Source organism: Corvus hawaiiensis, chromosome 2, assembly GCF_020740725.1.
Source record: "Corvus hawaiiensis isolate bCorHaw1 chromosome 2, bCorHaw1.pri.cur, whole genome shotgun sequence".
Classification (NCBI taxonomy): Eukaryota; Metazoa; Chordata; class Aves; order Passeriformes; family Corvidae; genus Corvus; species Corvus hawaiiensis.
The window spans coordinates 71,573,024-71,584,046 of NC_063214.1; the positions used below are offsets into that span (position 1 = coordinate 71,573,024).

Below are 11,023 nucleotides of genomic sequence, written 5' to 3' on the forward strand. Positions count from 1 at the left end.
AACCAATACGAAGAGACTTTTCACACTACCCTCATGCTTCTATTTTTGATATCACAGCAATATGCAAGGAGTCAGCTTGGGCATAGGAATAACCCTGGCTTGCTCTGGTCTGCTGAAAGACACTACAGCATCCCCAACAAAATGCAGGGGAACACCTCCGCCCCACCTTTCCCTCTCTCTGCCATGGAAAGCCGTGCTTTCAGGAAGGCAGCCCTGCTCAAAGGGCTCAGCAGTTAGGCACTAAACAAGTGAGAAAATAACCCTTATGCAAAGCAAGTAGCAATTTTAGCAAATATATATATACACACACATATATATATATATAAATGTTATCTATAAAGGCCTCTTTGGTCAGATGGCTTGAAAATACAACTGTACAAGTAGAAATGTTAAGAAAAAACAGGGGTGGGGAGTAGTTAAAGTTGCTACAGTTTTCATTAAAGGGAAGCCACTTTCAAATAATCCAGAATCCAGAAAATGTGGCTGCAAAGAAGAATTACGAAGCTTTTTAATGACAAAGTTATCAACAGAAGGGTTACAGCAAGAGGAGGAGAGCAGCATTCCTCGCCCAAAGAGAGGCCAGGCAGTGCTGCTGCCAGGAGGCAGAAGGCAGCGCAATAGCTAAACACACATGAGAACTGATGGATGGGAACATGCAGCATCAACTGCAGTCAGAATCCATCACAAGAAGAAACTTCCTTATTTTGCTCTAATTCCTCTTTTTTATTTCCTTTTTGTTTAAGGCAAGAAAAAAAGATGCCCATGAAAGCCACACAAGTGGAACTTCAGTAGTATTTGGGGGGAAGGAGGGTGGGATCTGAAGGTAAAAATATCTTCCATTTCTGTTGATGAGCTTGAGGCAATGCCCTCAAGAGGACCTGCGTACCAAACCACTGAGCTCCTGATGCTGCCCCTACTATAGAAAATCCCAGCCTGGCTGGGTCTACCTGCTCTCACAATATATGGGCTAAGTTAAACACCAAACAACTAAAGCCACAGCAAGAGCCCACAGAAACTGCTATGCCTTCCTCACCACCACCAAATCCTTCATGGCCTCCAGTGCTTCTCCCAGGATTTGAGCACTGCAAGTGTTCTCCCACCTATTTTTTACCAAGTACAATGTACTCATTTATGTGTGAACTAAACATCTGAGACTTCCTGGACTGGCAGCCAACAGAGAGGTTTTCTGAAGGTCTTTTGACCATGAGAATTATTCTGGTGTCATGATTTTAGTACACACTTCTGAGACAAGGATGAGCTAAGCTTTTTTTTTGGAAAAGGAAAGTATTTTATTCAAATTATCCACCAGAGCTGACTTAGGCAGGTGTCTGTGATTACTATGCATAGAGTCCAGCCTTCCACCCCTGCCTATCCCACATACTTCTTTAGCATCGCAATGCAAAGGAAATACTGTGTTCCTAAATCCAGCAACATGTGAAACCCAAAGGGGAGCACATCTCCGGCAAGCACAAAATAAATCTACTTTGGAGACTGGCTGCGATGCAAAGCAGAGAAAGTGTACTAAATCTCACTATTTTTTTCAGTTTACTATGTTTAATTGTTTGATGTGACTATTGTAAACTTTATCCCACTAAAGTCACAATCAAAAATTACAAATTTACCGTCTTCTCAAAATAAGAGGTCTCCAATTAGTAATATATACTCTTTCAACAAAGACATTTTAGCCAAATGTCGATTTAGCTGAATACAGATCTCAAAAGTAAAAGTGAAAATGGCAATGCTATCAGAAATAGCAGCCTCCAAATCTGCCTCCTAACTAGATGAACTTTGCATGCTCTCACTTTCAAAAGCTCATTTTTTCCTTTCAAAATTGTGTAGGGCACTATCTATACAAAAGATCTCCTTGGCTAGACGGAAAAAGCAAAAAATCAAGTCACTTTGTAACTGTTACCAATGTATAGAAGGTGGAAAGGAATGTTTTTCTCTATTTTCTTAAGAAAAATCTTTTCATTTCCCACTTGCAATTTTCTTGCAATTGAAAGATTCTCTGAAAAAGGAACTGGAAGAGCTCCAACTACTGTCCAACACTTTAAAAGATTTTGAAGTGTCATCAATCACAGCTCTTTACATGCTCTTCTAGAGCACTGCCAACCCATACTTGAAGACTAACTCAAAACTCTTCCATGCCAGCATTAAACACTCAAAGAGTATACCCAAAAAAATCCCATTTCTGTATTATTCTGATTTTAAGTTAAGTCCTGCTCAGATTCCTATCAAATGTTACTACATAATACTCATAGTTATTATCTTCCCTTTTTTCTAGGAGGAATTGGCAGTTGATATCATTAATTCTAAATATCTCAGTGGCTACCTCAGATGACAACTTATTATTATGTCTGCTGTAACAGGTCCCCTCAATTTTTAGCAGACCATCTGAAAATGCTGGTACCATGGGGGGAAAAAAAAAAGGAATAACATCCATGGTATATAACAAAAGTCACAGGTATTCTTTGAAACTGACGTAACAAATTTCTAATAATGCATATTCCAGTTAACAAACTTCAATCATTTCAACAGAAATGCTCACTGACTGGTTCTTCAAAGTTTGATTTGAAAGTATCTGAGAACACACCAGCCACTTCTGACAATTTTGGTAGTGAAAAAAAAAAAGCAAACAAAAAGTTCAGTACTTTTTTGTAAAGAGTACTTTTTTGTAAGATTTTCCCTCAGGGATCCACAGAGGGAAAATGCTGGGGGACAGACAGTTGCCTTTACCCTTGTCAATGGCAGCCTATCAAGACTTGAACAAAGTATATATGAGTTCACTCATGCCCAGGAAGGCTTCCAGAGCTCACTGATAGTATCTCCAGCTCTGCGAATGGACCTGACCTTATTTCCAGCTGGCCTGAGCTCTGTGCACACACCCTCTGCACCCACGCAGCCTGCCAGCATCACTGTGCTGCTCATGCTGCTGTCAGGGACCTGTAAGGCTCTGGAACAGAGATGCAACATCACCCCCAGAAAAGCCCTTCCTGGACGAGGCAGAGAAAAAGAAATTATTTAGGCAATCAGCAGGAGGATCAGCATTAGTACGCAAAACCTTGTGCTCTTTGCTGCTCTGACCACTGGACAACATCCTGCATTAATAAGGAATTAGGGTCACTGCTTACCACCTTACAGAGAGGGTAACAAAGTGCCTGTCCCAGGTGACGCATGACAAAAGCGAGACTAGAACTCGGGTCTCCCGACATGATACAGCATCTGATTAATTATCCCCTTTGCAGCGCTGATGTCCAAGGTCATGCATTTGATTGTTCTATGTTTAAACAACGAGAACACGCTCGCCCCACAGCCAGGCCAGGAACAAAGCTCGGGATTTTTGAGTCCCATCATTACTCTGCTATGTAGCAAATACCGCGCCAGCCATTAGCAAAGAGCACGCCTCATTCCCGTCCTGAAGGCTGGTTCACAGAGAGGACAAAAGCTTGCTACTGCTAACCAGACATTCCTTAACTCAAGTGGTGCTGGTCTGCACTGCAATTCCAAAGGCTGTCAGTGCCAGCACTGCCAGCCACCCACAAAAGGATAAACACCACTGCACGAGGGCATTTGTTTTAAGAAACAAACAACCAAAAAAAACCCCAAATCTATGTATAAATAAACCAGATTTAAAAGAAAGTACAGACATTACTAGGATCGCATTCAGAGGGTAAGAAATGTGTGACAGTCTTCACAGACTTTATTTAGTATCACTGAGTATATACTTTTAATAGTCTTTAATCATAGCATCTCCCTTGATCCTAACACACAGTTTTAGTTCCAATAAACCTTAGCTTTTGCATCCTTGTGATTTTACTGAACTTAAAAAAAAAAAAATTAAAAATTAGCAAGCCAACACCTAGGTAAGTCCTACCCTTGTAGCTGTGGCTGAAAGGACTCTTCTGGCACAGGAGCTATGTGTACAGATGTTTAGTGCACAAAGAAACAGACAGTATATGGCATACAGTCCCTGAATATATATGACATGACTTTATGTATTCACTCCCAAGTTTTGTCATATATTTGAGAAATACTGGGATAGTTCATGCCACCATACCATCCCAAAAATGCAGGCAATTACAGAAACAGCTACAGAACCAAGGCACACCATAATTTAAAGCTGTCTTCTGCAGATCAAAACACATCATTATGCAGCATAGATGCAAAAAAAAAAAAAAATTTATATAATAATTTGATTTAGTCCAAAGTTTTGATAAGGCTTTCTCATTAATATGAAGAGCTATTACAATGAACTCAAGAAAGTCCACACAAGCTCAGTATTACATACAGCATGGATATACTTTTTGGCAAAGCTACGTTCATTTTCCCTCTTCTTTCTATCTCTCAGTATTATTTTAAGAGTTCTCTGTAGTCAAAAGGTAAATAGAACTAATTAAAGAACAGTCTACCTTTTTCGTGTTGTAGAACCACAGAATATTCTGACTTGGAAGGGACCTGCACGATCATTGAGTCCAACTCTTAAATGAATGGCCCATACAGTGACAGAACCCACAGCCTTGGCGTTATTAACACCATGCTCTGACCAACTGAGCTAATCTCTTATAGCTGTTGCTTGGGAGCAAACAAGAGCACAGACTTGGAACAAACTTCAAACCTATCAGTCACACCAAACTTTGCAGAAGTATGAAAAAGTTCACATATTTCAGGGCACAAAGTCTAACCAAACTTTCCGCACAGAAGAGAGATTCAAAATGCAAACACAGCACAATTAGCACTGGCGTTTATATACGTATGTATTTACATATATACATACACACATATATATAAAAAAAACCCAAAATTGACTCCACAACTATCCTCAGATTGGTCCAATTTTACCCACTTTTGCAAGAGTGCCACAAGGTCTCATCAACACTTCGATCAAGTATGTCAGCATACCTCTGTCTAGCTATAAACTAAATCATTTTGACACTGAATCATCAAATATGATTTTTGCTGTTGTTTGGGGGTTTTTTGCCTTTAGTAGCGACTTTAAAAAAAATCATTCAGTTGAAGCAAGAGGAATGTCTAAAGTTCAGTTGTTGAACATAGGGTAAGGTTACATATGACGAACAATGTTGACAGTGTCCTCAGTACTACAGTGCAAAAGCATTTTTCCTTTCTAGCGCAAGCATGAATTTAATTTTAAAAAAAAAAATCTTTTTTACTGCATAGGAAAAGTAGTCATTTCACACTTTCATGTTTTGCAAGACTCAAAACTTCTCTTACAGATACAGCACAGCATATCTTGCACAAAGGAAAGGAAAAGCCACAACCTGGCTGCTCAACACTTTACTTAACATCTCACTTTGAAATAGCATGTTTATTACATGTTTTCCTCTTAGCAGGAAAAGTGAGCATGCTTGTGTTTGCAGCTCCTCCTCTTTCAAAGACGCACAGCTGCAGCTGTAGTAAACAACCACTAGTCAGGAGCTGAGAAGGTCAAAGTCTGGGTGCTGCATCCATATCAGCTTTTCTAAAAACAAAATTTTTATTTCGGGAAATTAATTTCTTTACTCATTTTGTGGTTATGTCAAGGAAAGGCAAACCACAATCATTCTCCAACAAAATAAATCAAGATACAGTATTTTAAAAGCCACAAGCAAGACACTTCAGTAAAAATGTTTTCATATCTCCATCTTTATTAATAAACAAATACATCATTCACTCTCTCCCATTTTACTTGATTCTAACTAAGACTTGGTCAAAACCAACCTTGTACTGATGAGACCTATCCCACAAAGCAAACAACACTTACTGAAGGAAGGAGCAAGGAGGTTGGCCACCCAGAGAAGTGGTGCCAGCAGCCGTGCAAGGCTCACATAGGTCATCCAGCAGCCTGAAGCAAGGAGGCTACAGCACTCTTATCTTTGGGAATGCTTGCATAAGTGGACATCATGCACCCAGCCATGAAAAAAGGCACACGACTTTCCATTGTTTTATAGACCATCCAAAATCTAAACAATGGGACAGCATAGCAGCACTGAAAACTCCACGGGAATTACATGGACCTTCTGCAACCCTCCTGTGCAGCAGAGACCTCCTCAAGCACCCAGGAAAGGCATTGCTCATTTTCCTCAAATGCATGGTCTGTATTTCTATTTAACTGTGGTGGTTACCATCACACACTGCCTTGGTCTAGGCAAAGAAGAAAATGGTCACTACCACAGGGTTCTGCAGCCCAAGCCCTTCGCTGACCCCATTCTAACATCTCCCAGAGGAGGAGCTATTTCAGCCCCACATTTCTGCCTCCTCTCATCTGGAATGAAACTCTGCTCGTGCATGTTCAGGTCTGGCTGATCCTGACAGAAACAGCTGGCAGAGGATTCCACGATTAGCCTGTCCTGGAATCTTAAAGTTTATTTTTAAAAGTTGTTACACAGAGTCTTCTTGGGCTCTCAGGGGCCTTTCCAGAAAAGGTTTTTCTACAAGAAAGCAAAGAAAGGCCTGGAAATATTATCATGAACTACGGCTGGGGGAAAAAAAAAGAATTAAAAATACATCATTTCCCATCCCCCCTATTTACATGTCTAATATTGCCTCACTATCAGAAGCAGAAAACAAACAGTATCTCCCATATCCTAAACTCCTTCCCAGCCCATCCAGCATAGGTGCACTCACTCATCAAATGACCTATGGCATACGTCTTTGCCAAAAAGCTATTTTCCCCGCAAAAAAAGGTGCTTCTCAGACTGCCCCCCTCCTCCCAGTTCCAGGCACAGTAAAAAAAAAAAAAAAAAAAAAAAAAAAAAAAAACGGGTGGAAAAAAATACTAAAAGGGGAAAGAAAAAGAAATGAGAAGAGGAAAATGCCACCACTGTTGTTCTGGAGGCAGTGGGGGGGAGCGGGTGGGGGTGCTGCCCCGGGGAGGGGCGCGCATGGGTGTCACCGAGGGGGTGATGTCATCCACCAGCCTCCAGCCCGGGCACCTGCCAGCAGCAGCGAAGCAGCGGCTGCCAAAGCCTCCGGCAGCACGGGGAGGGGAAAAAAAATAAAAATACATTAGAAAAAAAATCCGCAATGTTTCCCTTCGCTATGCGCGGTTGGTTTGTGACGATAGGTGACATGCCAGCTTGCAGACAGAGGTTTCAACTTGATTACGTCCCATTAGAAAGATATTCAAGACACTCCCCCTCCCCCAGCACGAATAATATGTTAAAAAAAAAAAAATGCAGATTCGGTTTATGCAGCCTTACGTCACTATTAAAATGCTCCTATCGCCCCATCTGTGACCTATTCAGCACAGTTACTAATCCTACGCTGCGACCACTTTGCTGTTCCTGTGCATTTCAGAGTTGTAGACCAACCAGAGAGCAGAAAATGGAGCCCATATGCCAGCGCTATATAAAGCAGCCTCGCAAAGTTGCCGCGAATTATCTACCTGCCGTGGCGAGACGAAAAGTGAAAAGCAAAAAAAACCAAAAAAGGGGTGGTGGAGGGAGGGAGAAGAGTACCATTATTTCATTATGGATCATTTAAAAAATGAACTATTTTACTGTCTTACTCAGGGGGAGGGGGGCTGCCAAGAGCTAGCAGGATTTTACAAGCTCTATACAGACCCCGATCAAGTGAACTTCTCTTCAGTGCTTCCTACCGAAACGGCTCGTACCTCCTCCCCAAGGGCATAAAACATCTTATTTCCCATGCAAGCCCGTTTGCGGGACTGAATGCCACGCCAAGATCCGGAAAAAAAAAAAAAAAAAAAAAAAAACCACAAGCCACACACACCAAAAAAAAAAAAAAAAAAAAAACCAAAAAAAAAAAAACCGCTCTCTGGACCGGAGCATCGCATCCCTGCAAACCACGGGGAGGGGAATATAAAATAACGCGTCTGGTAGCTCCTATCCGCCTCCCACAACATCCCACCACCAGCGGTGGTGCAGGATTTTGGGGGAGGCGGATAGGAGCCCACATCCCATCCCAGAGGAAATTTCATCCCAGCAGCGGAAAGCTTTCGGAGGGCTTTACAGGGTGACGCTGATGCCATGGGGTAACCCATCTCCCGCAGCCACTCTCGGTACACGCTTTAAATGTAAATACCAGCGGTTTGCTCCCCAAGCTCCCGACTTCTGCAAGAGCGAGCATTTGTTTCAAAGAAGCTAATTATTTTTGTAGAAGGTAATACAGCACTATACTCTTTTTATTTTTTCCCCCATAGCGTGTTATAGTTCGATTTTTCCCCCAATACAGTGTTACACTCCGATTTTCCCCTCCACAGAGCGCTACACTTTGTACTTTTTTGTTATTTGTTTTTATATATTAATTGCCCAGCCCCGAATGTGCAGGGGGGCCGCCCACCCACACCCCCCCCCTCCTCCCCCCGGGGACGGCAGCACAAAGGGCTGGGCGCTCCCAGTTCGCTGCTCATCACTCCCCACTTATCGCTTTTTATTTTTTCCCCCGCTTTTTACACGCCGCCACCCCCACCCCTTTTTTCCCCCTCCTAAAGCCTCAGCGGGAAAGTTGAGGGAAAAGTTCGGGCCGGCCCTTAGCACCCTACCCCGGTATCGCTGCCTCCGGGGCACCGGGAGGGATGGAGGGAGGCGGGAGGAGGGGATGGATGGAGCGGGGGAGGGAGCGGGGGAGGGAGGGCACCGCCGTTAACCCCCGGCTCGCCCCGGCGGCGCCGGGGGAAGCGGGGGGGCCGCCCTGCCCCCTCTCTTTTTCTTCAAAATTATTTAACTTCAGTATAGGAGCGATTTTTTGTTTGTTTGTTTTTTTGAATAGAGGGCCGGCTGGGACAGCAGCAGCAAAACCCACACACGTTAGCCATTTATCCTGGTAAGAAAGGGAATCGGCACAGACCTGAGCAGAAGCGGCAGAGCAGGAGAAGAAACTGTTTCCTTCCCTAACACAGGGTCCCCGCTCTCTCTCTGTCCGCCCGCCCCGCGCTCCCCCGGCAGTGCCCCGCGCACTCGCACCCCGCACCGGCGGAGGCAGCCGGCGGCCGTCCCCGGGAAATGAATGGGGGCAGCCCGGGGAGCCGCGGCGCTTGCCCGCCGCCGACTTACCCGCGTCACATGATGAGCCCGGGCAGGGTGGGCCGGGGGTGGAGGCTCCCGGCGCCGCCTGGCCGCGCCTCGCGTGGGGCCGCCGCGACACCCCGCCGGCCGCTCAGACAAAGGGTCCGGACCGGTGTCCCCCTCCCCAGCTCCCGGCCCCTGCTCCGGCCACGGCGGGCGCCGGTGGCGTCGCTGGCATGCGGCGCGTCCCCGCCCCCACCGGCAGCCGGGCGGAGGGAGGGGAGGGAGGGAGGGGCCGCGCCCCCGCCCCGCGGCCGCCCCGGTGCGCCGCCCGCCCCGCCCCGGGGGGTGGGGACGGGAACGCCCGGCCGCGCCTCCCCCTCCTGGCCCCGGCCCGGCCGCGGGGAGGGGCAGGGCAGCGGGGCGCCGTGGGGAGGGGCCGGGCGGGGCCGGCAGCGGGGGCGCGGGGGCGCCGGGGGGAGGCCCGGGGCGGGGGGGTGCCGAGGGCGGGGCGGGGTAAGGAGGCACCGGGGGAAGCTCAGCAGGGTGCGGGGCCGTGGGGGAGCCCGTGGGGAACTCGGGTCTGTGGGAAAGCCGAGGGGACGCTGAGGGGGGGCGAGGCGGTGGGGACGCCTCCGGAGGAGAAGGCGGTGGGGAGCTGAGGGTAGCCCCGAGGGGACGACACGGGGCGGTAGCAGCGCTGAAGGGGCCCCGGGGGCACACGCGGTCACGACACTGAGGGGCATCCCGGCGGAAAGGACTCACTGGGCGATGTGGCCGCCCCAGGGCCGCGCCGCCGGAGGGTCTGGCCGGGCCCGGCCCCCGCAGTTACCTGGGGCTGAGCGCTGCGAACATTTCCCTTCGCTTTTATTTTGTTTCCTTCGCACAGCTAGACTGCGGCTCGTGAGAAGTATGCGGGGCGTGGGGTTGTGGTTGGTTTTTTTTTTTTTTGGTCAGCGCTTGTAAGCCGGAGTCGCGCCCCTGCAAACTGAGAACTTCCTTTTTGGGGAAGATTTTTCTCACGTAAGGGCTGCAGATACTGGGTTGTATAAAGGTTTTATGAACAACATACAGAGGACAGATTCCATAATCTTAAAGTTTGTTTAAAACAAAGTCTTTGTTACGTTAATGTTTTAAAAGAACTTTCAGAATCTTAGGAAACAAAAATATAAACCTTAAGAGTCATCATTGAACCTTAAGATGCAAATCTATATTTCTTTTCAAAAGCATTCTTACACGTGTTTAGACAGGGAAACATTTTGGTGGAAAGATCCTGGTCCATGCCTGGGCGGTATTGGAGCTATTAAGCGGGCCTGACAGGTTACCTAGGGATTCTCTTGCCTTGGAGAGCCTTTTGTTAATGTAAAGCTGATGTGGCTGTTTTCTGCTTCCTCCCGTGTGGTTCGTGTTGCATGAAGTAAACACGGTGTGGCCAGAGTGCAGGTGAGCTTTGACCAGCCCTGCCTGCTCAGATGGTTTCTGGGCAATGGTCGGGGGCCATTCAATTTAAGGAAGCTTAATAGCCTTGTGAATAATCAGGGTGCTGTGCTAGCCCCTGGCAGAAGCCATGGTCAGAGCAGATAGAAAATGGCAAGTTCTTTGAGTCCCACCCCTCATTCTCTCAAATTCACTGTCAGCTCAACAGTTCCTGAGAGTCCCAGTCATAACAATTACTGGATAAATAAGAAGCAAAAAGAGGGATGGATCCCGTGTCTAGGAAGTTGGCCTGTCACGTGAGGGTGTTTGTAAATGCCCATACAGCTTGTGTATTTACACAGAAAGCCAGGCAGAGCGCAGGTAAATAATTACTGCTAAAACACTATTACTTTCAGTAAATACAAACTAATATTTGCTGCTCAGCACGATATTTACTGAGGAAGGCAGAAGAACCAGAACCAGTGTTTGTTCCCATAGAGGATTTCATGCCAGCTGCCAGAAATACATCTACTCATCACTTTCCCTGTAATGGTCCTCTGCCACCTCTTGGCATAAATGGTTTGGGTAACATAACCCTTCACTATTTGTCCCTGCATCTTACCTCTATGTCCACAAGGAAAAAA

General features: G+C 46.2%; 1 protein-coding gene across 4 annotated transcripts in view; it reads right to left on the reverse strand.

Moving 5' to 3' along the window:
• KLF12 (Kruppel like factor 12) overlaps window positions 1-9,091 on the reverse strand; it is a 238,223-nt gene extending 229,132 nt beyond the window's left edge. For 3 of the 4 annotated variants that reach the window (XM_048295582.1, XM_048295581.1, XM_048295577.1), the window contains exon 1: window positions 9,012-9,091. The gene's annotated coding sequence lies outside the window, so the exon portion shown is untranslated. Of the gene's footprint in view, window positions 1-8,805; window positions 8,851-9,011 lie in introns of those variants that run through there. The other variant, XM_048295578.1, reaches the window with a different exon arrangement.
• Between the last annotated feature and the right edge of the window lie 1,932 nt (window positions 9,092-11,023).